Source organism: Heterodontus francisci, chromosome 1 (genome assembly GCF_036365525.1).
Source record: "Heterodontus francisci isolate sHetFra1 chromosome 1, sHetFra1.hap1, whole genome shotgun sequence".
NCBI classification, from domain to species: domain Eukaryota; kingdom Metazoa; phylum Chordata; class Chondrichthyes; order Heterodontiformes; family Heterodontidae; genus Heterodontus; species Heterodontus francisci.
This window is the reverse complement of record NC_090371.1, coordinates 189,357,626-189,383,584: the sequence shown is the minus strand read 5'-3', so window position 1 is coordinate 189,383,584 and position 25,959 is coordinate 189,357,626. Positions and strand designations below refer to the sequence as shown.

Below are 25,959 nucleotides of genomic sequence, written 5' to 3'. Positions count from 1 at the left end.
AATTAATGACCACTTAAGGGCTTCTTCCCACCTCCACTCCAATTCCATGGAGGACGGAGGGGCCCGCCATCGTGTGGAAATGCCTCAGGTAAAGCCTGGTGGCCTCCTAGCGGGACCGGAGGGGTCTCTCCTTTGGGAGCAATCCAGGGCCCCATGAAGGGGCTGCAATGGCATGCCTTTAGCTTGGGGAGACCTGAGCACTGCGATTCAATGCCCGCAACTTAATAAAAAGCCTCACATGGTTTACGGTTCAGACTTCCCAATGTGAAGCCCCCTCCACTCAATTACCAGGCTCCTGACACAGCGGGGATCCCATGCACCATCAGAAAGATTGCAATCTAATCCACGATGGGAACTAATTTCCCCACTGCTGCTGGGATCCTGCCTCTTGGAAAAGCATGTGGAGGTGGGAACATGTAGAGCTCGTCCAACATCAGTCGATCACTTTTCTGCGCTCTCCTCTGCTCCAAAACTGCCTCCACGGGGCTGCGAAAGTTCAGCCCTATTACCTTGGCTTCAAACATTAGTGGATCATTAATATTCTTCGACAGAAACTGCTGCCTGTGCCAGCAGTATATTGTAAAGAAGAGAAACCTTTCCTGTTTTTATTTTATTGGTAAAAATATGGCCATTATTCCTGTGAAACCTCAAGGATAATTTTAACCTAATGTGCCTGGTTGGAAAGGGGCGGTTCATAAGTGAGTGGACAGTAAACTCGGTCAGGATGTAAAACAGTTGGCCAACCCGATCAAGTCAGCTCCCTGCCAGGCAGCTTAGGTTAAAATTCCCCTTTCCTCCCTTGTTCCCTTAAGCTCCACCCATTCTGTGTTTACAATCAAGACTCACTTCACAGTCTCTTGCTTTATCTCATTCTTTCTCAGGCCCTCAAAATGAAATTGATGACCTCAATATTTCCTTCCTCCTACAGCCTTTAAATTCTAAGATTAGTGTTACTTAACAACTATTTCTTATCTAATTTTCTGTCCTGCCCTTTCTTTAGCTGCTCTTATGCACAATGGTCTAGTCCTTTACCTAGGTTTCTCATTAAAAAATCTTACTGTGATAGTTTACCTTATGAAAACTGAGTGATAAAGGGGACACGTTCATTTCCAATAGGTCATGCCAATTAACAGACTTTACCATTGGGGCTACTTCCCGTTCTCTTTATTTATGCTCTCTATAAAAGTCAGCTTCCATAGCAAGCCTGTACTTCCTATGAACCAAAGCATGTTCACACTCGCCCACATTTCGTCAAATAGAAGTAAAATCATCAGAGGCAAAAAAATCAAATTGTCCTTTCCAATGATATTTGATTTGTTATTGTTCAAAAGACTTTTGGGGCTTCAAACCAGACTCCCTGGCTACACCTTTCACACTACAGAAACAATAGTTTCCTCAAATGAGTCATTGGTTGAAGTCTATTTTTAAACCCTGGATACTAGCCAACTACAGGTTTTAGCAAGAAATATAAAATACATAATCAAATTATCTCCTATTTGGATACCTTGTACTGCTCACCATTCATGACCAAAGAATCTGCCCTTGGTCACTAGTCTATATCTATGCTGTTCCTGAGAACCTAACAGCCCTTACTGATTGTGCAGCAATGTTTAGGTAGTGCCGTGCCAGCCATGGCACTGTTGGTAGCACTCTTGCTTCTGAGTCAAAAGTTTGTGGGTTTGAGTTAAGACTTGAGCACAACAGTCTAGGCTGACATTCCAGTGCTGTACTGAGGGAGTGCTGCACTGACAGAAGTGCCATTTTTTGGATGAGACATTAAAGTGAGGCCCAGTCTGCCTCTCAGGTGGGCGTAAAAGATCCCATGGCACTATTTCCAAGAAGAGTAGAGGAGTTATCCCCGGTCTTCTGACCAATAATTTTCCCTCAATCAACATCACAAAAACAGATTATCTGGTCATTATCACATAGCTGTTTGTGGGAGTTTGCTGTGGACAAATAAGCTGCCATGTTTCTTACATTACAACAATGACTACATTTCAAAAGTACTTCATTGGCTGTAAAGTACTTTGGAACATCTGGTGGTCATGAAATGCGCTGTATAAATGCAAGTCTTTTATTTCGTTAACTAGTCATCATGTGGAGAACCACAATGAAGGCCCATAGCCCAGCCCTTGTTTGCACTGGGAACGCCAACACACTGCTCCTCTTTGCGTTGTTTGATGTTGGTGTGAATATGAGGTACAAAGCAAATAAACCTCTTTCTGTAGTTTAAAATTTAGATTATGATGGAGAATGACAGCTAGATACAAACCACAGAACGGGCCTTAATTTGAAACATTATTGAGTTTAAAAATGCCACTTTGGTTTTTTTTTGAATTTCTAGTGTAAATATACTTCTCGTGTCATATGTGTCTCGGAACCTGCTTTTGAAATTTAAAAAAAATCAATTTGCATTACTTTGTGTTTGGATTTTCCCCCCGGTAAGTAATGCAGCAGCTTGTTTGACGGAGGTAACAGATGCGTCTCTCACAGATATTATAACTCACTGTCTGTCTTAAACTCATTTGTATTCCATTAGGAGACTCTACTGCTGTTGAGTCTGACACTCATTAATCAGGTTATGGTGGGTAATGGAAGTCCAGTCAGAGTCTCCTTGGGAGCATGCTGTGGCTGTTGGAAGGATTGTAGACACTATGCATACGGTCCCTTTGTTTAATAAAGAGAGTTATAGCATGTGCAATCTGCCATATTATGTTAAGGTGCTTTTACTTTTATGCTTGTTATGGCATCCTATTTTGGGAATGTGACTTCTATGGGCAGCTGTCCCATATTTAGTCTGTAAGTTGGTAGCTGCTCACCACTGTGTAATGTGAAATCATATGTAGAAATGCAAGCATTGGATGCCCATGTTTACTTCACAGAAGCCAGTTCTCTTAATCCAAGTGAACATTTAAAGACCCATGTTTCTCTTGGCTCTCAGAATACTAATTACTTAATACTGGGGAACAACAACAACTTGTATTTATATAGCAACTTTAACATAATAAAATGTCCCAAGGCACTTTACAGAGGCATTATAAAACAAAATCTGACACTGAGCCACATAAGGAGATATTAGGGAAGATGACCAAAAGTTTGGTCAAAGAGGCAAGATGAGAGTTTTAAGAATGAGGCATTGCTTAACCTTGAGCCAATGTAGCAGCTAGCACAGGGGTGATGGGTGAACGGACAGGATTGGATATCTGCTCTGGCTATGTTCCTGTAGTGGAAAAACACCTTCAGAAAACAATATGTTGCAGGATAAATGCAACTGAAACAAAATTGTAGTGTTTGAAGAAATGTGTATGATGTTATGTATTTGGACAATATTGTAAGATTTTGATGATTTTCATAGAGAGGCTCCTGCAATTTGGGCTTTTAATTGCATTTTTTAAAAATTGAGAAACCTTAGTAAAGGAACAAAGCCCATAGCATAGGATATTACAAAGTTTAAAGAGAGTAGGAGAGAACAGGTGAACAAGAAGTAGTAAATGGGTAATGCCAAGATTTAATTTTGAAGGCCTGTTGGTTATGAAAAAGGAAAGATGAGCAAGAGCCAGAAAAATAATTTCACTTGTGCATTTTATGAAATGCTATAAAATATTTTAAGCATATTGCAGACCTTTACAATGCAATTTTACTATTTTTACTTTTAGTAAACATAATGAGGCAATTTTAACCAAACCTGCCCATTAGGAAAGTGATGGGGTTGGATCAGCAGGGTGTAAAATGGGCAGCTGATCATTTTCCCACCCCAATGTAACTTGCAGCTGAGTGATTTTCTCACATCACCAGGCTCATCACTGTGCTTCTCTTAGTTGTAAACTTTCTTATAATGCCATGTTTTGATCGCACTTCTAAAGTATGGCAAAGGTCAGTAGGCTAGATTTCATTAAGTTTCATTAGTTCATTGTTTTTCAAATCTAGTAATGATGTTACATCTGGATTGGAATATAATTAGGCTATCCAGATGACTGTGTTCTCATAGTCAAATGTCACTAGCACACACTATGGTATGCTGGTGGGTGTCTGGTATCTGTGATCAAGAATCTGAATACAGTGAATGTCACCACTGATCTGGCAAGAAGACAATGTACTATCTGAATTCTTTTGAAAGGCCTATGTAATATATAAGTCTTATATGGTGTTGTTCCATGCAGGAGTAATGAATCTAAGATGACCATTTTGCTCAATATCAAAGACTGTTTTCACACAGTGCTGGAGGGTAAGGATATTAAGGAATCACTCAATCAGGCAAAGTGAGATGGGGTAATAAATTACATTGAGTTGTTGATGTAGAATTAGTACTGAAAACGTGCCTTGAAGGCTTACTCACCTCCTTCACCTTCACATGGAAACCAAGAGAAACACAGGGTGATATCCCATGATTACCTACCCTGCAGAGTAACATTATTTGGGTTAATTGGTGTTATGTGGCTGTTACATATATAACTGATGAAAAAATTGTCATGCTCAGTTTCCCATTGCAGTTTCACTTACATATGTTATCATTAGCTGGGTGGAGCAGAATCTTATGCTTGGAATTTCCTTGGGGGTGCTCTCAATTGGTCATTATAGCTTCAGCCTAAGATTGGTGGTCACGCAGATGCACATGTAAATGGGCTTTTCTTCGATCTTCCACAAAGGTTACATTAGCCAATTAGGAGAAATTCCTGGCGTAAGAGCTTAGTGTTGCCAACATACTCAAACTTCTGTACCATTCAGCAAATAACTTTAATGAGCTTGATTTCACAATCTTCGCTGTTTTTGAACTCTTTTACTAGCCTATCCCTCACTCGGGCTTCTTGCAAAGAGGATTGGGCAGGTAGCCTTCTCTCAGCATTTATCTCCCAATACACTGTGTTGATGCATACTACATTACCCCTTTAACCACAGCCATCGATCTTTAAAAAAAAAAAATTTACAGTAAGATACGTAGGGAAAATGTTCCCTCAGTTTTCTATTTGTAGTGAAATAACTGACGTGCTATTTCTATATGTGTTTAAAACTTTTCTATGACTAAAGGCAAAGAAATCTTGGTTGATACTTTATAAAACCATTTAGCTTTTTAGACAGAAATTTTAAGCAGGCTGATGTTAAACATGGTGGTCTGAAAATGGCTTGGGCCACCTAACCTGCCCTTTCAATGCTGACATTCTGGCTGTCATCATTTTAGGAACATAGAAACAGGATTAGGCCATTTAGTCCCTTGAGTCTGTTGCATGGCTGATCTGCGACCTAGCTTCATATAACCGCCTTTGTCTCATATTCCTTAATATCCTTAAAATCTATCAATCTCAGTTTTAAAATTAACAATTGATCCAGCATCAATTGCCATCTTGAGTAGGGGTCCTGAGATGGGCAGCCCAAGTAACCAGTTGTTTCAGGTGCAGATCACTTGTAATATGCAAATTGTGGTCTTATGATGTATACTGGGCCCGATTGCACTTTTGAAATACAAATGGATGGACTGTGCAGGAGAACTCCTCCTGGGTCCACAGAAAAACTACATTCTCACTGCCATCCCAGGATTCCCCTGGAGTATCCTGTTCTGATGTGGGAAGATGGTGCATCACAAGGATGGACGTGTCAGGCGACCAATGGCTGGAGAGTGTGCAGACTGGAGGTCATGTGATAAAATCCCCAGGATTGCCATTCAACCAGAGTTGACAACTCTGCCCGCCAATTACCCAATGTGCTTCTCAAATTGCCCCCCCAAAAATGTGTAAAAAATAAAAGTAATTGCTTGTATTTATAATGCTAGTAAACAATATTGAATTTAAAACATAGCTGGAAAGCACAAAAGCTATATCCAGGTACCCTGTCATTTCTGTCTCTGAGTTAACAAATTCAGGAAAATGGTAGGAGTGATATTTATGAACAGTGACAGTGGTACAGATAATAATTCCATTTAAATCTGTGGAATAGTTTTTGTGATACATACATCAAAACGGATCATTTAAAACTAAAATGAAAGTTTGTCCCTAAAATGAGAAACAATAGCTAGTTGCTAGAGCTGTCACACTGTCATTTTCTTGTGTGTGTCTCTGGCTATTGTTTTTTCCCCTTTTTACTCCTGTGACACTTTTGTTTTCTGTCTTCGGTTTTGTCTTTTGTTTATCTGTCACTCTTTTGTGCTGTTTGAACTAGGAGATCAAGTTACCTTCCACAGCAAAACGTTTCCTGCATGTTGAGTTAATTTAAGTTGTATTGTAAAATGCAAAGAAGGCAAAACCATTAAATAAGGCATAAATATCCACCTTCTGTCCCCAAAACTAAATTGGCTGAACTCTGCGATTTTCCATTACCTCTGAGGCACCTGCTTGTCAGTAGAAATTGATTTCTGCCTGTCTTTTTCTGCTTGATGGGGCAAAGAAATGACTGGTAACCATAGAAAACAGTTTTTAAAAAATTCAATACTTGTTTACCGGTGGCTGTATATTTTTTACAGTACTTGAAATATTACATTGATCATATTAATAATTTAAGCACTTTTTTCTGAAGAGCTAGTTTGCCGAGTGCTAATTGATGCACGGGTCCAATGAAGTCAGTCTAGCTTACTAGTCTCTTGAGAGTTGAAGTCATGCTGTGTGTGATTAACACACCCCAGCTGTGTCACATGTATGGGACAAAACTGTTCTATTTGGCTGTAACAGCTATGGCTCAGTTGCACTCTTGCATTTGAATCAGAAGGCTGTGGGTTTAAATCTTGCTCCAGAATTCGAGCCTGTTACTCTAGTGCACTACTAAGTGAGTGCTGTTCTGTCTTTTGGATGAGATATCTATTCTGGTCCTCAGAAAAGAACTTCCAAAATGAGAAAGATCCATTTTTTATTCAGTGGTGTATATTGTCATTTGCTGCTGTTATTAATTATTCATTAAAACATCATTAAAATCCATCGAGTTTCTCTTTTATGTTTGCAATGCATGACACATATAATACTGCACTGAGATTTCTCATGATTCAAATATTGTTTCAGATGTTATTTGACCATGCTGTATTGTGGTGCCCACTTATATTCTGTGAATATTACTGTTTTTTTCATAATAAAACTCAAAATGAGATTTAGCTCCGGCATCCCTGCTGTTTAATGGTGACAGCACCAGTTCCCAAAGCAGATGGTCACAGGGTTAGAATCCCAGGGTGCTAACTGTCACTTGGATCTATCCCAGGGTGAACTGAACTCTGAGGAGAAGTATAGGGATGTGCCTGTGTTGCCACATGCTGGTTACACCCTTACACTTCACAGTTAGATTACGTTCAGGGCTGTGGAGCACTTATGACAGTCATGTACTCCAAATGGCATTGACATTATCAGCATGTCTTCTGTTAGCTAATCATCCAGCAAAATAATAAATTTAACAGGAAGAAATGCATAATTTGTGTCTGCTTCCCTATTGCTGGAGGCAATAATGAGGAAGGTAGAACAAAAGAAGAAAAATAAATACAATCAAGTTATTAACTTGTCTTTTAAAATATACTCTAGTTTTTGCAGCTGCAAATTATTTCACTCTAATATACCATATTTGAATAACTTGCAATGAAGACATCATAATCATTAATTTTTCAGTGTGAATTTAATTACACATATGTAACACAGAAGCCCACGGATAGACGGTATGCAAAACCTATTGCACAAAAAATTGACTAAGGCCTCAATCAAACTACTGCCAAATGCGTACGGTCAATATTTTAATATTATACAAATAACATATACCTTGGAGTGATTTCAGTGCAGTAATATAATCTCTGAGTTGGAAGGAGGTTCAGAATGGGCCAGTTTAAATAAGTTGCTGTTTGAACAATGTTTTGAGATAAAACAATAGCTTTACCCCTGAGTTTAGTAAAAACAGTTTGTGTATGAGCACTCTTGAAAGTGAACTGATTTTGTTTGAGACTGAATAATCTATCTCAGAGTTGATCATGGCTCACTTCTTGTGTTTTAGATAAATCATTTCCCCAAATATAATAGTTTATGAATTGATCCTGTTCAGGATTTATTTTATATTGTGTTTTCAACTATTGACATTGGGCTGAATTTTATCCGGCCCTTGGCGATGGGATGGAAGATGGGAGACACAAAATGCCAAGGGGTGAATGCCCGACATTGTCTTGCCCCATGCCATATTGTCCAGGGAGGGGAAGGTCAAGGACAGCCTTTCTGCCCCAGGCCAATTGAGGCCCTGATATGGCCAATTAATGGCCACTTAAGGTCCTCTTCCCACCTCCGCTTCAATTTTATTGAAGATAAAGGGGCCTGTAGCTGCGTGGAGGTGCCGCCAGGTAAGAACTTGCGACCTCCTAGTGGACTCAGAGTCCCCCCGGAGAGTTCCCCCCACCCCACAGTGGTAATGGCCACTTTCCCGGCATGAATCTCTCCACCCTTGCCAATCCACCCGGATCCCACAACGACGCCAGGGCCTGCTTGACGGGCTCTGGAAACCACAACCCACTTATCTGTGTCCTGGGGTCTCCTCCATCTTTGGTACTGCAGGCCATTGCTCCTGGGTGCACTGCCAGTACTGCAGAGCTGCTGGTCCTCTGATTGGCTGGCAGTTCTGGAGGCAGTTAATTGGCTATCCAGCATGAAATTGCAATGGGGGTCTGACGGAGAGCTGAGGCAGGGCCTCTTTCTGCTGCCGGGACCCCAATCACCGGCATAGTCCAGTCCGTTGTTTCATAACCAATCTGACTTCATATCTTGTTAATTGTATATCAATTGTTTTTAATTATATGCAGGTAGAGGGCATTAATTGGATTCGTATTTCAGCACATATAAAAAGGTGCTTACTGAAACTGTGTGGGGGTTGAGATAGAAAGTATATGCTTGTAATGTTTCACTGTAAATAAATCTTAGACCGAGTAAAGATTGGTTCCAGTATCAACCTTCACCAACTGGCTTTCTGGGGACTGTAGCAGAGATGACCTAGTCCAGTTGATTTTAAATTTGGTAATTTCTGGTTCAGTTTGATGTTCATTTGATTTATCTTATAGGCTGTTTTTATTCTGATTCCATGTTTACATTTCTAGTTGCTCTCATTAATAATTCAGTTTCTGTATCTGTCCAATGCTGCAGTTCACTTGCAGCTAACAACCTGACTCATTTCTGCTGGCTGAGATGCACAGTCAGAGGATCCTTGTTATGGCACATGCTGGCTTGAGATCGATACAGCCACTTTTCAGGTTGAGGCCTGTGGTTTTAGGAGGACATCATTGTGAACATGACATTGTGACTGCATCCAAGTTAAAATATCAGAATATTCTTTCTCTGTGCCTGACCTTTCAGATCCACTGCTTGCATACCAGGTCCTAGAATGTAAAATGTGTTTATGTAATTTGATTCTATAACTCTTGCTGAAGTTACAGCAGGAGATCAGGATGACTGCTACTGAAATGCAGGGTCATTCTGTTTACAGGTATCTTTCAGCATTGAATGACTTTACACGAACTGTCTAAAAACCAATATGAAAAGAGAATATTCCTTGATGGGGTGTCCATTATGTTCCCTAGGTTTGGAGTAGAAAAGTCAATAGTTGATTCCCCATCCATTAGCACTTTGGGTAGAAGTCCATTGAAGCTGGAGCTAGTTGGTTTTATGACTATGAACACTTAAAATAAGGGACCAGTTACATTATAGATATTCAACTAGTACCTATGCAGTATGATATAAGTTGACAGACCCGAGTTATAATTGTCGTTCTGTGTTGTGTCTGGTAAGGGAGGACTGAGTTCTTTGCATGCATGCTGCAGTCATTTGCATCAAAGTGGTATTTTTTTTTATGTTACTGGAAAGTGGGTAAGATAGCCAACTTTGGGCTAACAAAAATGAACTTCTTAGGAACTTTTAAAACTTTATTGCCCCAGATTCCACAGAAGGTTTCGCTTGGTTCCCCTGCCATAAACTGGAACTCCCAAGGAAATGGAAGAGACCCATTTTCTGCCAATCTCTTTATTGTCCTGTGAGGGATGAAACTTCCGTCCACCTCCAAACCCAAAGTGTGGAAAGTTGCCCATCCAAGTTTCATTTGGATGAAATCAATGGAATGAAAATTGGACAGGTTCTATAATTGATGAGTGATTCTCTCCATTAGATCACTGCACTGGAGATGAAGATGAAATTCCACTCTACTGTTTCTTGTATTATTGCCTGGATTGTCAGCTCAAGCCAGCTGGTCACCAGCATACTGTTGGATAGTGTTGAAATCAAGGAGGGGAATTTTATTCTCTCCCTCACGGCGGGTTTGGAGGCGGGGAGAGCATGTAATCGGGTGGGATGGTGGCGGGAGGTGGATCCTGCCACCTTCCTGCCTCCGCTAAAATTGTCCGGGACGGGAAGACCTGTGAATGGCCTTTCCGCCCCACTGCCAATTGAGACCCTTAAGTAGGCAATAATGCCCAATTAAGGGCCTCATCCTGATGCTGCTGCAATTAGGCGAGTTTCTGGTGAGCCTGTCACCACAGGGGGAGGACAGCAAGAAAACCCATGTGGGTTGCTTGCCGGATCTGGTGGTGGGCGGGGCAGGGGGGGCGGGTCCCTCGTTAAAAGGCACTTAGTGCCTGAACAGGGGACCCGGCATCGGGAAGGGAGGGGCCCAGCTGAGAGCCACCCCGTGCCCTTGCTGCTGACACCCCCTACATCCCCATTCGCCGTGACCCCACCCTACAAGACCCCTCCCTCCAAGACCCCTCCCTCCTTGACCTACCTGTGGCTAGGGCCAACCGCTGCTCTTGGAGCTCAGGTGGGTGCTCCACCAGCAACAGTCACAACTGCACAGTGGTGCTGCTCAGTTAAAGAGTTGCCAACCTCTGATTGGCTGGCAGCTCTCAGAGGGCGGGACATCTGTTGCTGGGGTCTTGATCCTGTGGAAGGCTCGCTGCTGTTCAATGAAGTGCCTAATTGGCATTTGATTCGGTGAGCCTTCCACAGAAGGAGAGATGCAGGGTTCTCGGCGGTGCTTTTGTCGAAGGTCAAGACCCTCATCGCCCGGATAAAATCCTGGCCAAGATCTCCTGCATGAATTTTCCACTTTTGTTAGATTCACTGCTTCAGGAATCCGAAGGTTTATTCACAGGGTTGAGTTGAAGTGCTATGATAGAACAAAGGAATATCTAATATAATTTACAAAGATCTTCCTCTTCAGCACTGCTAAACACCTACATACTGAATGTAGGTCCATTCAGACTTTCAGGTTCTGTTTTCTAATTTCAAACCTTAGGTTTAGCAGCCTAAATTTTCCAATCAGTGTTATTTTAACACTGGCAGTAACCCATTTAAAATAAATAGATTACCACTGGCATTAAAATAACGCTAATAAGAAAATCTAGGTCAATGAGTTGAAATACGGAAACAATTTGTGTTGTAATGATGTTCTGCTTCTGAATCAGTTAAATAACTTATTAACAATACTGGATTATTCACCAATTAATAAGTGAAGCAAAAGTAGAAACACCTTGGACCAGATTTTGCGGTCACGCCGAACGAACAACACTAGCTTTTGTTACACCTGCACTTTCTCATAGATTTTCTATAGGCTTTTGCACTGGAAGTTGCTGTCAGCCATCTATCCACCTGCAAAGTACCCACATCTAGGACCTGTGTGAACAATCCAAGAAACTGTGATCTCCTTAATCAATCAGACTGAATAATCATTAATAAGCTGCGCAGAGTCTGAACCAGGAACTGTCTGTTAGAATAGTAAATTCAATGTCAGATCACATACAGAAAGCAAAATAAAGAGAGGGAAAGAAAGATTGGATTAAGAGAGACAAAAAAGAGAAGAAAGAGTAAAACAAAATTTATTTTTGCTTCTTTAAATTTCCAAAATAATTAAACTCTGAAGGAATAAAACTCTGCATTTGTAAAAGGTAATTTTCAGAGCCAGGGAGGGTGTTTGGCAGTAATTAAGACTTGCCATTCTAGACTGGAATGAACAAGCCCAAATTTTTTCTGGTGAGTTTTGTCCTTATGTATGGGCTAAGTACAAGAGCTTCACGCTGTTCAATGCATTTAAATAATGAGTCAGATGACGAGGTACCGTTACCACGCAGCTTTTGGAGGAGCAGGGCATCTCAGACAGCAACTTCCGAATTTCCGCATTTACCTGTGCATGTGCGGCCACCAAAAATTGCTGTCCGACTTCCACGTAAATAACAGAGAGTGCTGTTAGCCTCACCTTTACTTCTACCATAAAATTTGGTCACTTATAACATTTCTTCTATCAATATTTAAACTCAGGCTTGTTCTGGGAGTCATTCAACATTTTGTGTGTTTACAAATGTAGGTAACAGCTGCCATGTTCATTCAAGTGTGATTCCACAACATAATCAGGTCTCTTATGTATGTTTTAATACAAAGTACATTAACTCTCCTAAGATTTCTATTGACCTATGTAATTGTGGGTGTAAGTACGAGACAATTTGCTGCCAGAAGATTTCAGTCATTTTATGCCACTAGCTTAACTTTCCACTGGTTCCATGGACGGAATTTTATGCCCATCATCCCTCACTTCCGCCCACTTGGAGTGGGCTGGAGGCGGGGGGAGAGGGTGCATAAAGTCATGTGGGAGGTGGCAAATAGCCTGCCCACCCCAGGTCAGTTGAGGCCTTAAGTGACCAATTAATTTAAGCCGGTGGGAGGGGTTTACACTGCAACATAAAATTCCGGCTCATTAGTTGTCGAAAATTCTCCAGTGGTTGGAGTCATACCTAGCAGAAAAAAAGATAGTTGTGGTTGTTGGAGCCCAATTATCACATCCCCAGAACATTGCTGCAGGAGTTCCTCAGGGCAAACCCGAGGCCCAACTATCTTCTGCTGCTTTATCAATGACCTTCCCTCCAACATAACTTCAGAATTGGAAATAATTGATGATGATTGCCCAAGGTTCAGTACCATTTGCAACTCCTCAGATACTGAAACAGTCCTTGCCGCCTGCAACAAGCCTTGGACAACATTCAGGCTTAGGCTGTTAAGTGGCAAGTAATATTTCTGCCACACAAGTGCCAGGCAATGACCAACAAGAGTGAATCTAAACATCTCCCCTTGGCATTCAATGGCATTATCATCACTGAATCCTCAACCATCAACATCCTGGGGATTACCATTGACCAGAAATTGAACTATTTGAAAATAGTGGCTACAAGAGCAGGTCAGACGCTGGGATTTCTGTGTTGAGTAATCAAGCTCCAGACTCTGCAAAGCCTGTCCACTCTCCACAAGGCACAATTCAGGAGTGTGGTGGAATAGACTCCGCTTGCCTGGATGGGTGCAGCTCCAAGAGCTCTCAAGGAGCTCGACACCATCCAACACAAAGCAGTCCGCTTGAATGGAACCTCATCCACCATCTTAAACATTCAGTGCCTCCACCACTGGTGCACATTGGCAGCAGTGTGTACCATCTACAAAATGTACTGTAGCAACTTGCCAAGCCTCCTTTGACAGCACCTTCCAAACCTGCGACCTCTACCACCTAGAAGGACAAGGGCAGCAGCTGCATGGCAAAAGTACCATGCAAGTTCCCCTCCAAGTCACACACCATCCTGACTTGGAACTATATCACCATTCCTTCACTGTCACTGGATCTTAAAGTCGTAGAGTTATACAGCACAGAAACAGGCCCTTCGGCCCATCGTGTTTGTGCTGGCCATCCAGCATCCAACTATTCTAATCCCATATTCCTGAACTTGGCCCGTAGCCTTGTATGCTATGGCGTTTCAGGTGCTCATCTAAATACTTCTTAAATGTTGTGAGGGTTCCTGCCTCCACCATCTCTTCAGGCTGTGCATTCCAGATTCCAACCACGCTCTGGGTGAAAAAATATTTCCTCAGATCCCCTCTAAACCTCCTGCACCTTACCTGAAATCTATGCCCCCTGGTTCTTGACCCTTCCGCTAAGGGAAAAAATTTCTTCCTATCTAACCTATTAATGCCCCTCATAATTTTGTATACCTCAATCATATCTCCCCTCAGCCTTCTCTGCTCTAAGGAAAACAACCCGAGCCTTTTCAGTCTCTCTTCATAGCTGAAATGCTCCAGCCCAGGCAACATCCTGGTAAATATCCTCTGCACCCTCTCCAGGGCAATCACATCTTTCCTATAGTGTGGTGTCCAAAACTGTACACAGTACTCCAGCTGTGGCCAAACTAGCATTTTATACAGCTCCATCATAACCTCCCTGCTCTTATATTCTATGCCTCAGCTAATAAAGGCAAGCATCCCATATGCCTTCCTAACCACCTTATCTACCTGTGCTGCTGCCTTCAGTGATCTATCGACAAGTACACCAAGGTCCCTCTGTACTTCCTAGGGTCCTACCATCCATTTGTATTCCCTTGCCTTGTTCGTCCTCCCAAAATGCATCACATCACACTTCTCAGGATTAAATTCCAAATGCCACTGCTCCGCCCATCTTACCAGCCCATCTATATCGTCCTTTAATCTAAGGCTTTCCTCCTCACTGTTTACAACACCACCAATTTTCATTTCATCTGTGACCTTACTGATCATATTTCCTATATTCACGTCTAAATCATCAATGTACACTACAAACAGCAAGGGTCCCAGCACCGATCCCTGTGGTACACCACTGGTCACAGGCTTCCACTCACAAAAACAACCCTCGACCATTACCCTCTGCCTCCTGTCACTAAGCCAATTTTGGTTCCAATTTGCCAAATTGCTCTGGATCCCATGGGCTCTTACCTTCTTAACCAATCTCCCATGCAGGACCTTATCAAAAGCCTTACTGAAGTCCATGTAGACTACATCAACTGCTTTACCCACATCTACACATTTCTTCACCGCCTCAAAAAATTCAATCAAGTTAGTCAGACACGATCTCCCCCTGACAAAGCCATGCTGACTATCCCTGATTAATCCCTGCCTCTCCGTGGAGATTAATCCTGTCCCTCAGAATTTTTTCCAATATTTTCGCTGCCACTGATGTTAGACTTACCGGCCTGTAATTACCTGGTTTATCCCTGCTACCCTTCTTAAATAATGGTAGCACATTCGCTGTCCTCCAGTCCTCTGGTACCTCTCCTGTGGCCAGAGAGGATTTGAAAATTTGTGTCAGAGCCCCTGCAATCTCCTCCCTTGCCTCACATAACAGCCTGGGATACATCTCATTTGGGTCTGGGAATTATCCACTTTTAAGCCCGCTAAAACAGCTAATACTTCCTCCCTTTCAATGCTAATATGTTCAAGTATATCACAATCCCCCTCCCTGATCTCTACACCGACATCATCCTTCTCCATAATGAACACAGATGAAATGTAATCATTTAAAACCTCACCTATGTCCTCCGGCTCCACACACACATTGCCACTTTGGTCCCTAATAGGCCCTACTCTTTCCCTGGTTATCCTCTTGCCCTTAATATGCTTATATAAGGCCTTAGGATTTTCCTTTATCTTGCCCACCAGTGTTTTTTCATGTCCCCTCTTCGCTCTCCTAACTACATTTTTAAGTACTCCCCTACACTTTCTATACTCCTCCAGTGCTTCCACTGTTTTCAGCACTCTGAATCTGCCATAAGCCTCCTTTTTTTTACTCATCCAATCCTCTATATCCCTTAACATCCAGGGTTCCCTGGACTTGTTGGTCCTCCCCTTCAGCTGAATGGGTACATGTTGGCTCTGAACTCTCACTATTTCCTCTTTGAATGACTCCCACTGATCTGATGTCGTCTTTCCTATAAGTTGCTGCTCCCAGTGCACTTTGACCAGATGCTGTTTTATCACCTTAAAATCGGCCTTCCCACAATTCCGTACCTTTACTTTCGGTCCATCTTTCTCCTTTTCCATAACTACCTTAAATTTTAAAGAGTTATGGTCACTATCCCCGAAATGTTCCCCCACTGACACTTCTACCACTTGTCCGGCTTCATTCCCTAGGATTCGGTCCAGTACCGCCCCTTCTCTTATAGGACTTTCTACGTACTGGCTCAAAAAGCTCTCCTGTATGCATTTTAAGAATATCGCCCCCTTAAAGTCTTTTGCACTAAGACTATCCCAGTTGATATTGGGAAAGTTGAAATCCCCTACTATTATTACCCTATTATTTTTACACTTCTCTGAGATTTGCCAAAATATCTACTCCTCCGTCTCTCCGTGACTGTTTGGCGATCTGTAGTACACTCCCAGCCAAGTGATTACCCCCTTTTTGTTTTTAAGTTCGACCCTTATGGCCTCATTTGAGGAACCTTCTAAGATATCATCCTTTTACTGCAGTTGTTGACTCCTTGATCAACAGTGCAATGCCACCTCCTCTTTTACCCCCTCCCCTGTCATGCCTGAAGATTCTATACCCTGGAATATTGAGCTGCCAGTCCTGCTCCTCCCTCAGCCATGTCTCTGTGATAGCAATAATATCATAATGCCATGTGCTAATCAATGCCCTCAATTCACCTGCCTTACTAGTAAGACTCCTTGCATTAAAGTAGATGCGATCCAGCCTTGCATTTTTTCCTTGTGCCTTAACAGGTCTATATTTGCTCAGCCTTCCAGACTGACTCAGTTTCTCTTCTATATTTGACTGTGCATCACCCCCTACTGTAACTCCACTCTGTATACCATCCCCCTGCCAAATTAGTTTAAACCCCCACCCCCCCCAACAGCACTAGCAAACCTCCCAGAAAGGATGTTTAGTTTAGTTTAGTTTAGAGATACAGCACCGAAACAGGCCCTTAGGCCCACCGAGTCTGTGCCGACCATCAACCACCCATTTATATTAATCCTACACTGATCCCATATTCCTACCACATCCCCACCTGTCCCTATATTTCCCTACCATGTTGGTCCCATTCCGGTTCAGGTGCAACCCGTCCAACTTGTACAGGTCCCACTTTTTCCAGAAACAGACCCAGTGATCCAGGAAACTAAAGCCTTCCCTCCTGCTGCACCTCCTCAGCCACACATTCATCTGCTCTATCATCCTATTCCTATACTCACCAGCATGTGGCACCGGGAGTAATCCAGAGATTACAACCTTTGATGTCCTGCTTTTTAATCTGCTATCTAGCTCCCTAAATTCTTGTTGCAGGACCTCATCTCTCTTTCTACCTATGTCGTTGGTACCAATGTATACCACGACCTCTGACTGTTCACCCTCTGCTTTCAGAATGTCCTGCAGCCACTCCGAGACATCATTGACCCTAGCACGAGGGAGGCAACATACCATCCTGGAGTCTCATTTGTGGGCACAGAAACGCCTGTCTGTTCCCCTTATGATTGAATCCCCTAGCAGTATTGCTCTCCCAGTCTTTTTCATCCCCTCCTGAGCAGCAGAGCCATCTGTGGTGCCATGAACTTGGCTGTTGCTGCTTTCCCCTGGGAGGTCATCCCCCCCAACAGTATCCAAAGTGGTATATCTGTTTGAGAGGGGGATGGCCACAGGGGACACCTGCACTACCTGCCTGCGCCTACTACTCCACCTGGTGGTCACCCAACCCTTTTCTGCCTCTGCAGCCATTTTCTGCGGTGTGCCCACCTCGCTAAACATGCTATCCACGATATCCTCAGCATCGCGGATGCTCCACAGTGAGTCCATTCACAGCTCCAGCTGCGCAATGCGGTCAGCTAGTAGCTGGAGCTGGACATACTTCCTGCACACATGGTCGCCAGGGAAACTGGAAGTGTATCTGATTTACCACATAGCGCAGGAGGAGCATGCCGCGGGGCTGAGCTCTCCTGCCATGACTTAGCCTTAGATTAAGCTGTTTAGTTGCTCCCTTTAATTTAGAGTACTAATTACATAGGGACCTTATTCTACTCCAAACTCTACCTATATCTAAATTCCCTCCCTTTACTTTTACTTCAGCTATTGAAAGTAGTAAAAAAGGGTAGAAATACTTACCTGTTCCTACTCACCAATCAGCTGCCTCCCCTTGCAACGCGTCACTTTCTGAACTGTGGCGTCAGTCCTGAAACACTCTCACTGTCCTTGTGAGAGTCTGTGAAAGTATGCCTCTTTTAAGCTGCTGCAACTCCCGCTCGCTGGTGCCTGTCTCCTCACAGGTCCACTCGGTCTGACTCAAAAACCTGGAACTCCCTTTCCAACAGCACTGTGGGTGTACCTACACCACATGGTCTGCAGCAGTTTCAGAAGATGACTCACCACTACCTTTTCAAGGGCAATTAATGATTGAAATAAATGCTGCCCTTGCCAGTCATGCTCACCTCCGTGAACGAATTAAAAAAAACATACTTGCCATAGATGGAGCGCAACAAATGTTCACTAAACTGGTTCCTGGGATGAGGGGATTATTCTGCTTTTCGGTTCTTCCCATCAAAGTGGATAACCTCACATTTTCCCACATTATATTCCATCTGCCAAATTTCTGCCCACTCACTTAACCTGTCCGTATCACTTTGCAGATTGTACCCTCCTCACAACTTACTTTTCCACCTATCTTTGTGTTGTCTGCAAATTTGGCTACAATACACTCTGTACCTTCATCCAAATCATGAATATAGATTGCACTGATCTCTGTGGAACCCTACTAGTTAGAGTTTGCCAACCTGAGGAGAGATTGTGTAGACTAGGCTATATTTTCTGGAGTTCAGAAGAATGAGAGGTGCTCCAATTGAAGCATTTAAAATTCTTAAGGGGCTTGACAGAGTAAATGCTGAGAAAAATCTAGAACACACGCTCACAGTCTTAGAATAAGGCATCGGTTGTTTAGGACAAAGATGAGGAGAAATTTTTTCCTTGAAAGGGAATTGAATCCTTGGTTTCAATTAGAGCACCTCTCATTCTTCTGAATTCCAGGAATATAGGCCTAGTCTATTCAATCTTTCCTCATAGGACAATCCCCTCTACCACAGAGAACTGTGGGTGCTCAGTTGTTCAGTATATTCAATGCAGATGTTGATAGATTTTTGGATACTAAGGAAATTAAAGGATATGGGGATAGTTGGAATTAAGGCAGATCAGCTGTGATCTTGTTGAATAGTGGAACAGGTTCGAAGGGTCAAATGGCCGATTCCTGCTCCTATTTCCTATGTTCTTTTGTCTAATAACATCAATTTGTAATTGTTTATAGGTTGTATGTGATACTCAGGGAAGCAAAAGTGACACGAGGAAAAACTTTTTCACGCAGAGAGTGGTTAAGGTCTGGAATGCACTTCCAGAGAGTGTTGTCAGGGCAGGTTCAATTGAAGCATTGAAAAGGGAATTAGACTGTTATATGAAAAGGAGGAATGTGCAGGGTTACTGGAAAGGCGGGGGATGGAACTGAGTGAATTGCTCTTTCAGAGAGCCGGTATGGACACGATGGCCCAAATGGCCTCCTTCTGCACTGTAACAATTCTGTGATTCTGTGATTTTAAATGGAAGTAGATAAGAATTAAAAACCTAATTCTCAATCATCAATAAAATCACCTCTCATTCTTCTAAACTCCAATGAATATAGACCCAATCTACTCAATCTTTCCTCAAAAGACAATCCCTTCATCCCAGGAATCAACCTAGTGAATCTTCTCTGAACTGATTTCAATGCAAGTATATCCCTTCTTAAATTGTACACAGTATTCAAGGTGTGGTCTCGCCAACGCCCTGTACTGTTGTAGCAAGACTTCCCTACTTTTATAAAAGCAAAATACTGCGGATGCTGGAAATCTGAAATAAAACCAAGAAATGCCAGAAATACTCAGCAGGTCTGGCAGTGTCTGTGGAGAGAGAAGCAGAGTTAACGTTTTAAGTCTGAACCATTAACTCTGCTTCTCTCTCCACAGCTGCTGCTAGACCTGCTGAGTATTTCCAGTAGTTCTTGGTTTTATTCCTACTTTTATGCTTGATTCCTTTTGCAATAAAGGCCAACATTTCATTTGCCTTCCTAATTACTTGCTGTACCTGCATATTAACTTTCTGTGATTCATCTACAAGTACACCAAGATCCCTCTGTACTGCAGCATTCTGTAGTCTCTCGCCATGAAAATAATATTCTGCTTTTCTGTTCTTCCTATCAAAGTGGATAACCTCACATTTTCCCACGTTATACTCCGTCTCCCAAATTTTTGCCCACTCACTTAACCTATATATGTCGCTTTGCAGATTGTACCCTCTTCACAACTTGCTTTTCCACCTAACTTTATGTTGTCAGCAAATTTGGGTACAATACACTCTGTCTCGTCATCCAAGTCGTGAATATAGATTGCACTGACCTCTGTGGAACCCTACTAGTTAGAGTTTGCCAACCTGAAAGTGACCCATTTATCTTGACTCTGATTTATGTTAGTTAGCCAATCCTTAATCCACACTAATATATTCCCCCCCCAACATCATGAGCTCTTATCTTTCGCAGTAACCTTTTATGTGGCACCTTATTGAGTATCTTTTGGAAATCCAAATACATTGCATCTACTGGTTCCCCTTTATCCACCCAGCTTGTTGCTTCCTCAAAAAACTCGAATGAATTTGTCAAACATTATTTCCCTTCCATAAAAATATGTTGGCTCTGCTTGATTGTATTATGATTTTCTAAATGTCCTGCTACTACTTCCTTAGTAATGGATTCCAGCATTTTTCCAATGACAGACATTAGGCCAACTGGCCTATAGTTTCCTGCTTTCTGTCTCCCTCCTTTCTCGAATCGGGGCGTTACTTTTGCAGTTTTATAACCCGCTGGGACCTTTCCAGAATGTAGGGAATTTTAGAAGATTACAACCAATGCATCCACCATTTCTGCAGCCACTTCTTTTAAGACCCAAGGATGCAGGCCTTCATTCCAGGGTCTCGTCTATGGGACCAACATTAACTTTAGCTACTCTCTTCCTTTTTATATACTTGTAGAAATTCTTACAGTCTGTTTTTATATTTCTTGCTAGTTTAATCTCTCATTTTAATTTGTCCCTCTTCATTTTTTTTAGTCATCCTCTTGTGGTTTCTAAAGTTTTTCCAATCTTCTGACCTACTACTAATCTTTGCAGAATTGTAGCCTTTTCTTTCAATTTGATACCATCCTTCATTTCCTTAGTTAGCCATGGATGGTTCATCTTTTTTGTAGAGTCTTTCTTTCTCAGTGAAATATATCTTTGTTGAGAGTTATGTCACTGCTTATCTACCTTCTTATCTTTTAACCTATTTTCCCCAGTCTGCTTAAGCCAACTCTGTCTTCATACCTTTGTAATTGCCTTTATTTAAGCATCTGTTCAGGCATTAAAGGTACTTTGCACAGCATTAATGCTAGTTCAGATATTCTGATGTAGGTTTATATTGCTGGTAAATGAATAGGCTTGTGGAAGAATAGCATCAATCGAGCTACAGACTGGGCAGAACAATTAACTTGTGATGCTTCATTATGCAAATTTGAAAGCTTTATGCTCCACCAGCATTAAACTGAAAATTTTGTGTAACCGGCACTGTGCTGAATTTTGTGCGCATGGCAGGGCTCCTGGCACTAACCGAAAAGGCGGGGGTAATCCCGCCTTGGTCAGCTGGAGCCCCCCACCAGATTGATTCAATGGAATCAGAGGGCTGACAGCTCAGTAGTATCGGCAGTGCCGCTGGGTGCGGTGGCCACTGCCGGTACTGCATAAGGCCTAGCGCTGGAGCTCTGATCCAAGGGGCTGGATTTTACTTTTCCACTGCCAGGAGCGGTGGCAGGCGAAAAAAATGGTGGCCCACGCCATCATGCCACCACGATCTAGCGCGCAGCAGCTCATTATAATATGCAGGTCATCCACCCCTAATCATGTGGTGAGGGCAGCCATTTTTAAAGGGCTGCCAGGCTTGCTATGACAGTTGACCCCCCCCCCCCCCCGCTCCCCCCCCCCCCACCAAACTACACGAAAAATAAAAGTTTGGCCCATCAGTCCCCCTTAATACACTGAAATTGCAGCGTTGACACCTTCTTCCCCCCCCCCCACCCACACCAAAAATGCAGCTGTGACCCTATCCCCTCCCACTACACTAAAAATGCTCTGATCCCCCCTTCCCCACCTCGGTGGTGCCAGCTTTCCCTGATCAGTAAAGTGAAAGCGCGTGAGTGCTGCCCATCGCACTGAAGATCCGGAACCAAAGGTAAGATCGCGGAGAATTGGATTTACATGTACGCATAGAGTTTATTTAAATATTGAAAGTTGGGTCCCATCGCCAAGCAGCAGTAGAGGGAAGGGGTGGATGCCACCACAGAGTCTTGTCACTGTTGGGAAGATCAGGCCTGGCAATCCTGGTGTCGGGCTCCATGGCGGGCTGTTGCTGCTGTGATCTTCTGGTCCCCCCCCCCCCTGCACCCCGCCAAGGAGCCCGATGTCGGGAGCTGAACAAAATTCAGCCCAAGGTAGGTAAGGAGGGGCTGCCGAGGCCAGACTGGTGGGCCCTGGCAAGGATAGAGGAGAGGGTGGGCATTTAGTGCAGGGGAGGGCAGTTTACGGGGTAGACTTTCTCTGGGCGGGGGCCCTATGTAGGCCACAGATTGCCCACGGAGAACACACCCTCCCCCAAGTCTGCAGGAAGGTCACCTCATTTTACTGGGCAACCTCCCAACATGGTGGAGGTCACCCTGCCATAGGTTAAATCCCACCGGCGGGAGAAAGAGGCCCTTATGTGGCCGTGAATAGGCCACTTAAGGGCCTTAGTTAGCTCTAGGTGTGAAGGTTTCCATTGGCCTATGCTACCCCTGACAAAATCACATTGCAACGGGGAGTCTACAGATCCTCCACCTCCTGTTGCAATTTTATGGCCCCCCCGCCTCCAAACCCGTCTCAGGGGGGCCCATACAATTCAGCTGCTAAAGTGCTTGATTGGAGTACAGATTGGAGAACAGGGAATGAAGACCAGCCTGTCTGATTACTTCAGGGTCCACTTCAAGCTTCCACTCTAGCACAAAAAGAGGACATTTTGCCCATCTTGTATATGCTGCATGTTTGCAGCATACTAAAAATAATCCCTCCAGCCTTTTCTTTTCCATGGCCCTGTTTCTTCTTCTGCTCCAAAGATTCATCCAGTTTTCACTTAAAAAGATTTAGGTTTCTGCTCATTTGCTGGTGATTACAATTAGTCACTGGGAATTTGGGAGCATCAAAAATCAAACGCACTGACCTCCGCAACCAATTCATCACTCCACTTTTCCATTTGAGGGAAGCTGTATTCTGGGATGGCAGACTTTGAAAATGTGCCCATGTAAGTAAGAATCAGATCAGGCTCCACGGGCGGCACAGTGGTGCAGTGGTTAGCACCGCAGCCTCACAGCTCCAGCGACCCGGGTTCAATTCTGGGCACTGCCTGTGTGGAGTTTGCAAGTTCTCCCTGTGTCTGCTTGGGTTTTTGCCGGGTGCTCCGGTTTCCTCCCACCACCAAAAGACTTGCAGGTTGACAGGTAAATTGGCCATTATAAATTGCCCCGAGTATAGGTAGGTGGTAGGGGAATATAGGGACAGGTGGGGATGTGGTAGGAATATGGGATTAGTGTAGGATTAGTATAAATGGGTGGTTGATGGTCGGCACAGACTTGGTGGGCAGAAGGGCCTGTTTCAGTGCTGTATCTCTAAAATAAAAAATAAAATTATCACTAGCAGCCTTCATTTAATTTAATACAATTTAATAATATTTTAAATATAGTCGCTCAGTCATATAGAACTTGAGTATTGCTGAAAAAAAGACATGTTGTCATCTTGCACTCATTAGGACAGACAAAATAATGCCCAGTTCCAAAGGGAGCATCAATTTATACTGCATGAGAAAAGGGTGCTGATTGGTTGGCAAGTCAATGTAGATTGTACATCCCAAAGACTGGCAGATCGTAGCAAACACCATGTTCCTCAGCTGTTCACAATAGGCAGAGTACTGACCGTACTTAACCAGCCCGTACTTGCAAAATTCAAAACAATGTCTAACATTAGATGTGATTCCGTGATTGGACAGCACCTACTGAACAGTCCCAAGTGTGCTAAGAATCAATTTAAGATCATCAGTCGGGCTCACAATGTGGCTCACTTACACTTGCAAGAAGCTACATATATTCATATGCAGAGACCTGACCTCTGCAGCAAAAGGAATATATCCAGGTATTGCGCCTTTTTTGAATTAAACAAAAGCGTGTGGGACAATAGTTCCCTGGTACATGCTCCATGGCAATGCCTCAACCAATCAGCACCCTTTCATCATGCAGTAGAAATTGTTACTCCCTTTGAAAATTGGCATTCTTGCATCCGTCCTGATGAGTACAAGACAAAAAGTTTCAACAGCATGTATTTTTTCTCAGCAATTCTTTAATTATTTGATGGCATTGGCATAGATTTGGAAGCAGGATGGAATATTGGAGAATGCTTTAAGAAAAAGAAACACAGGGTGAACTTGGCCTGCACCAACAATGGTATCTTGCATTTCTGTCATGCCAAGCTGCTCACAGGAGGAGTACGAAACACAATTTAGCACCAGGCCACCTAAGAAGATGTTAGGACAAATGACCAAAAACCTGGTCAAAGAGTTAAGTTCTACACCAGTAGCACAATAGTACAAAGTGGGCATAGACCAGTTGTATCCCCAAAATACTCCGCCAAAATTCCTTTCTATTGTCCTTTCACTGCTGATTCCCCAAAGAATCTGGTTTTGTATGACATGAATGAAATGTTTCATTAGTTGTGATGGAAGTATTTTCCAAAATAAATTGATTTTTAGTCAGTTTGGACATTATTTTGGTTATTTCTTCTCCATGAGGTCAGACTAAGGACTGGGAGCTTACTTGCTCCCAGATCTTTGCCAGCTTGGCTGTTATATCAGGCAGTGGAAGGAAAGGTGTGATATTGGACTGGGGTGTCTCACTAGGCTTTAGTTCATGAACGTGTTTGGCTGAAGGATCTGCTGTCTCCACTGCCAATTCTGCTACTTATTATCTGAAGGGGAAGGATAGGACCCAAGCCATTTGGCATGAAACTTGCTTGGCTGTGGTGTGCATTGATTCATTTCCATAACTTTCCTCACACACCTTGGCCCTGATTCCAGCTGTCAGGAACTTATTAGAGGCCAAGAATTTCAGAAGTTTGCTCCTGTGAGTTCAAGTAAGGCAGAGCAGAAGTCTGGGAATAGGTTGTGACTAGCAATTGAAAGATAGGGGTGGGATAGAAAGTAAAAAGGTGAAATAAAAAAAACACATGCCTAGTATTACTCGTGCATTTCCGACATAATGGGCTGAATTTTACCAGCCCATCGACAGCGCAGGTTGGGGCGCGGGGGCCGGTAAAACTCTGCAGGGAGAGGCCCGCCTCATCCCATGACGTAAAGAAGGGCCTGCCGTATAGTACCAGCGGCGGGGGGACCTTGGTGTGACCGCACCCTCCCTGGCTGCCTGGTGGCAGGCCCTTCATCTGCATGTTTAATTTAACATTAAAATATGTAAATAAACTTACCTGCAGGCGGTGGCCGTCCAACGTCGATTTTATGGCCGCCATTCGCGCTTCGCACACCTTTGGAACTCCATACGGAGTTCCGAGGGGGGAGGAATAACATTTTCAGGGTGGGAGGGGTGGGGGAATGGGGAAATCAATTTTTATTGGTTGTGTGAATGGTGGGGAGGGGTTGTAGGGAAGGTTCAGGGCGGTGGGGGGGAAGTTCGGGAAAAAGGCAAGTGTTGTTCATTTCGGGCATTGAAATGACCATTGTGGGGGGGAGGGGCAGTTGGAAAAGGGCCTCCATATCTTTATTATTAGTTATTAAAAAAGTTCACAATAATGTACCTTTAAAAATTAAGAAAATTCTAAGAAAGCTTTTCAAGATTCCTACTGGAAACCCTCCCCTCATGGTTCTATGCTCATCTTGTCACATCACTGCATTCTTTAAAAAGCAGAATAGGGTTATTAGGGGGAAAAAAAATTGAAAAATGGCACCGGTGCTGCGCAGTGGCGCCGGATGCCGTTGCCAGGGACGTGGTGGCCGCCCCCTCTATGTGATCAGGGGCGGCCGCTCCGCCTCCTCCATTTAAATGAGTCCCCACGCTTAATATCGCGGGGGCTTAGGGACGGC

The 25,959-nt window shown here is 43.2% G+C and overlaps 1 protein-coding gene across 2 annotated transcripts in view; it reads left to right on the top strand.

The window, feature by feature from the left end:
* Nucleotides 1–25,959, top strand: part of ank2b (ankyrin 2b, neuronal) — an 802,067-nt gene that overhangs the window by 296,413 nt on the left and 479,695 nt on the right. The window lies entirely within an intron of this gene.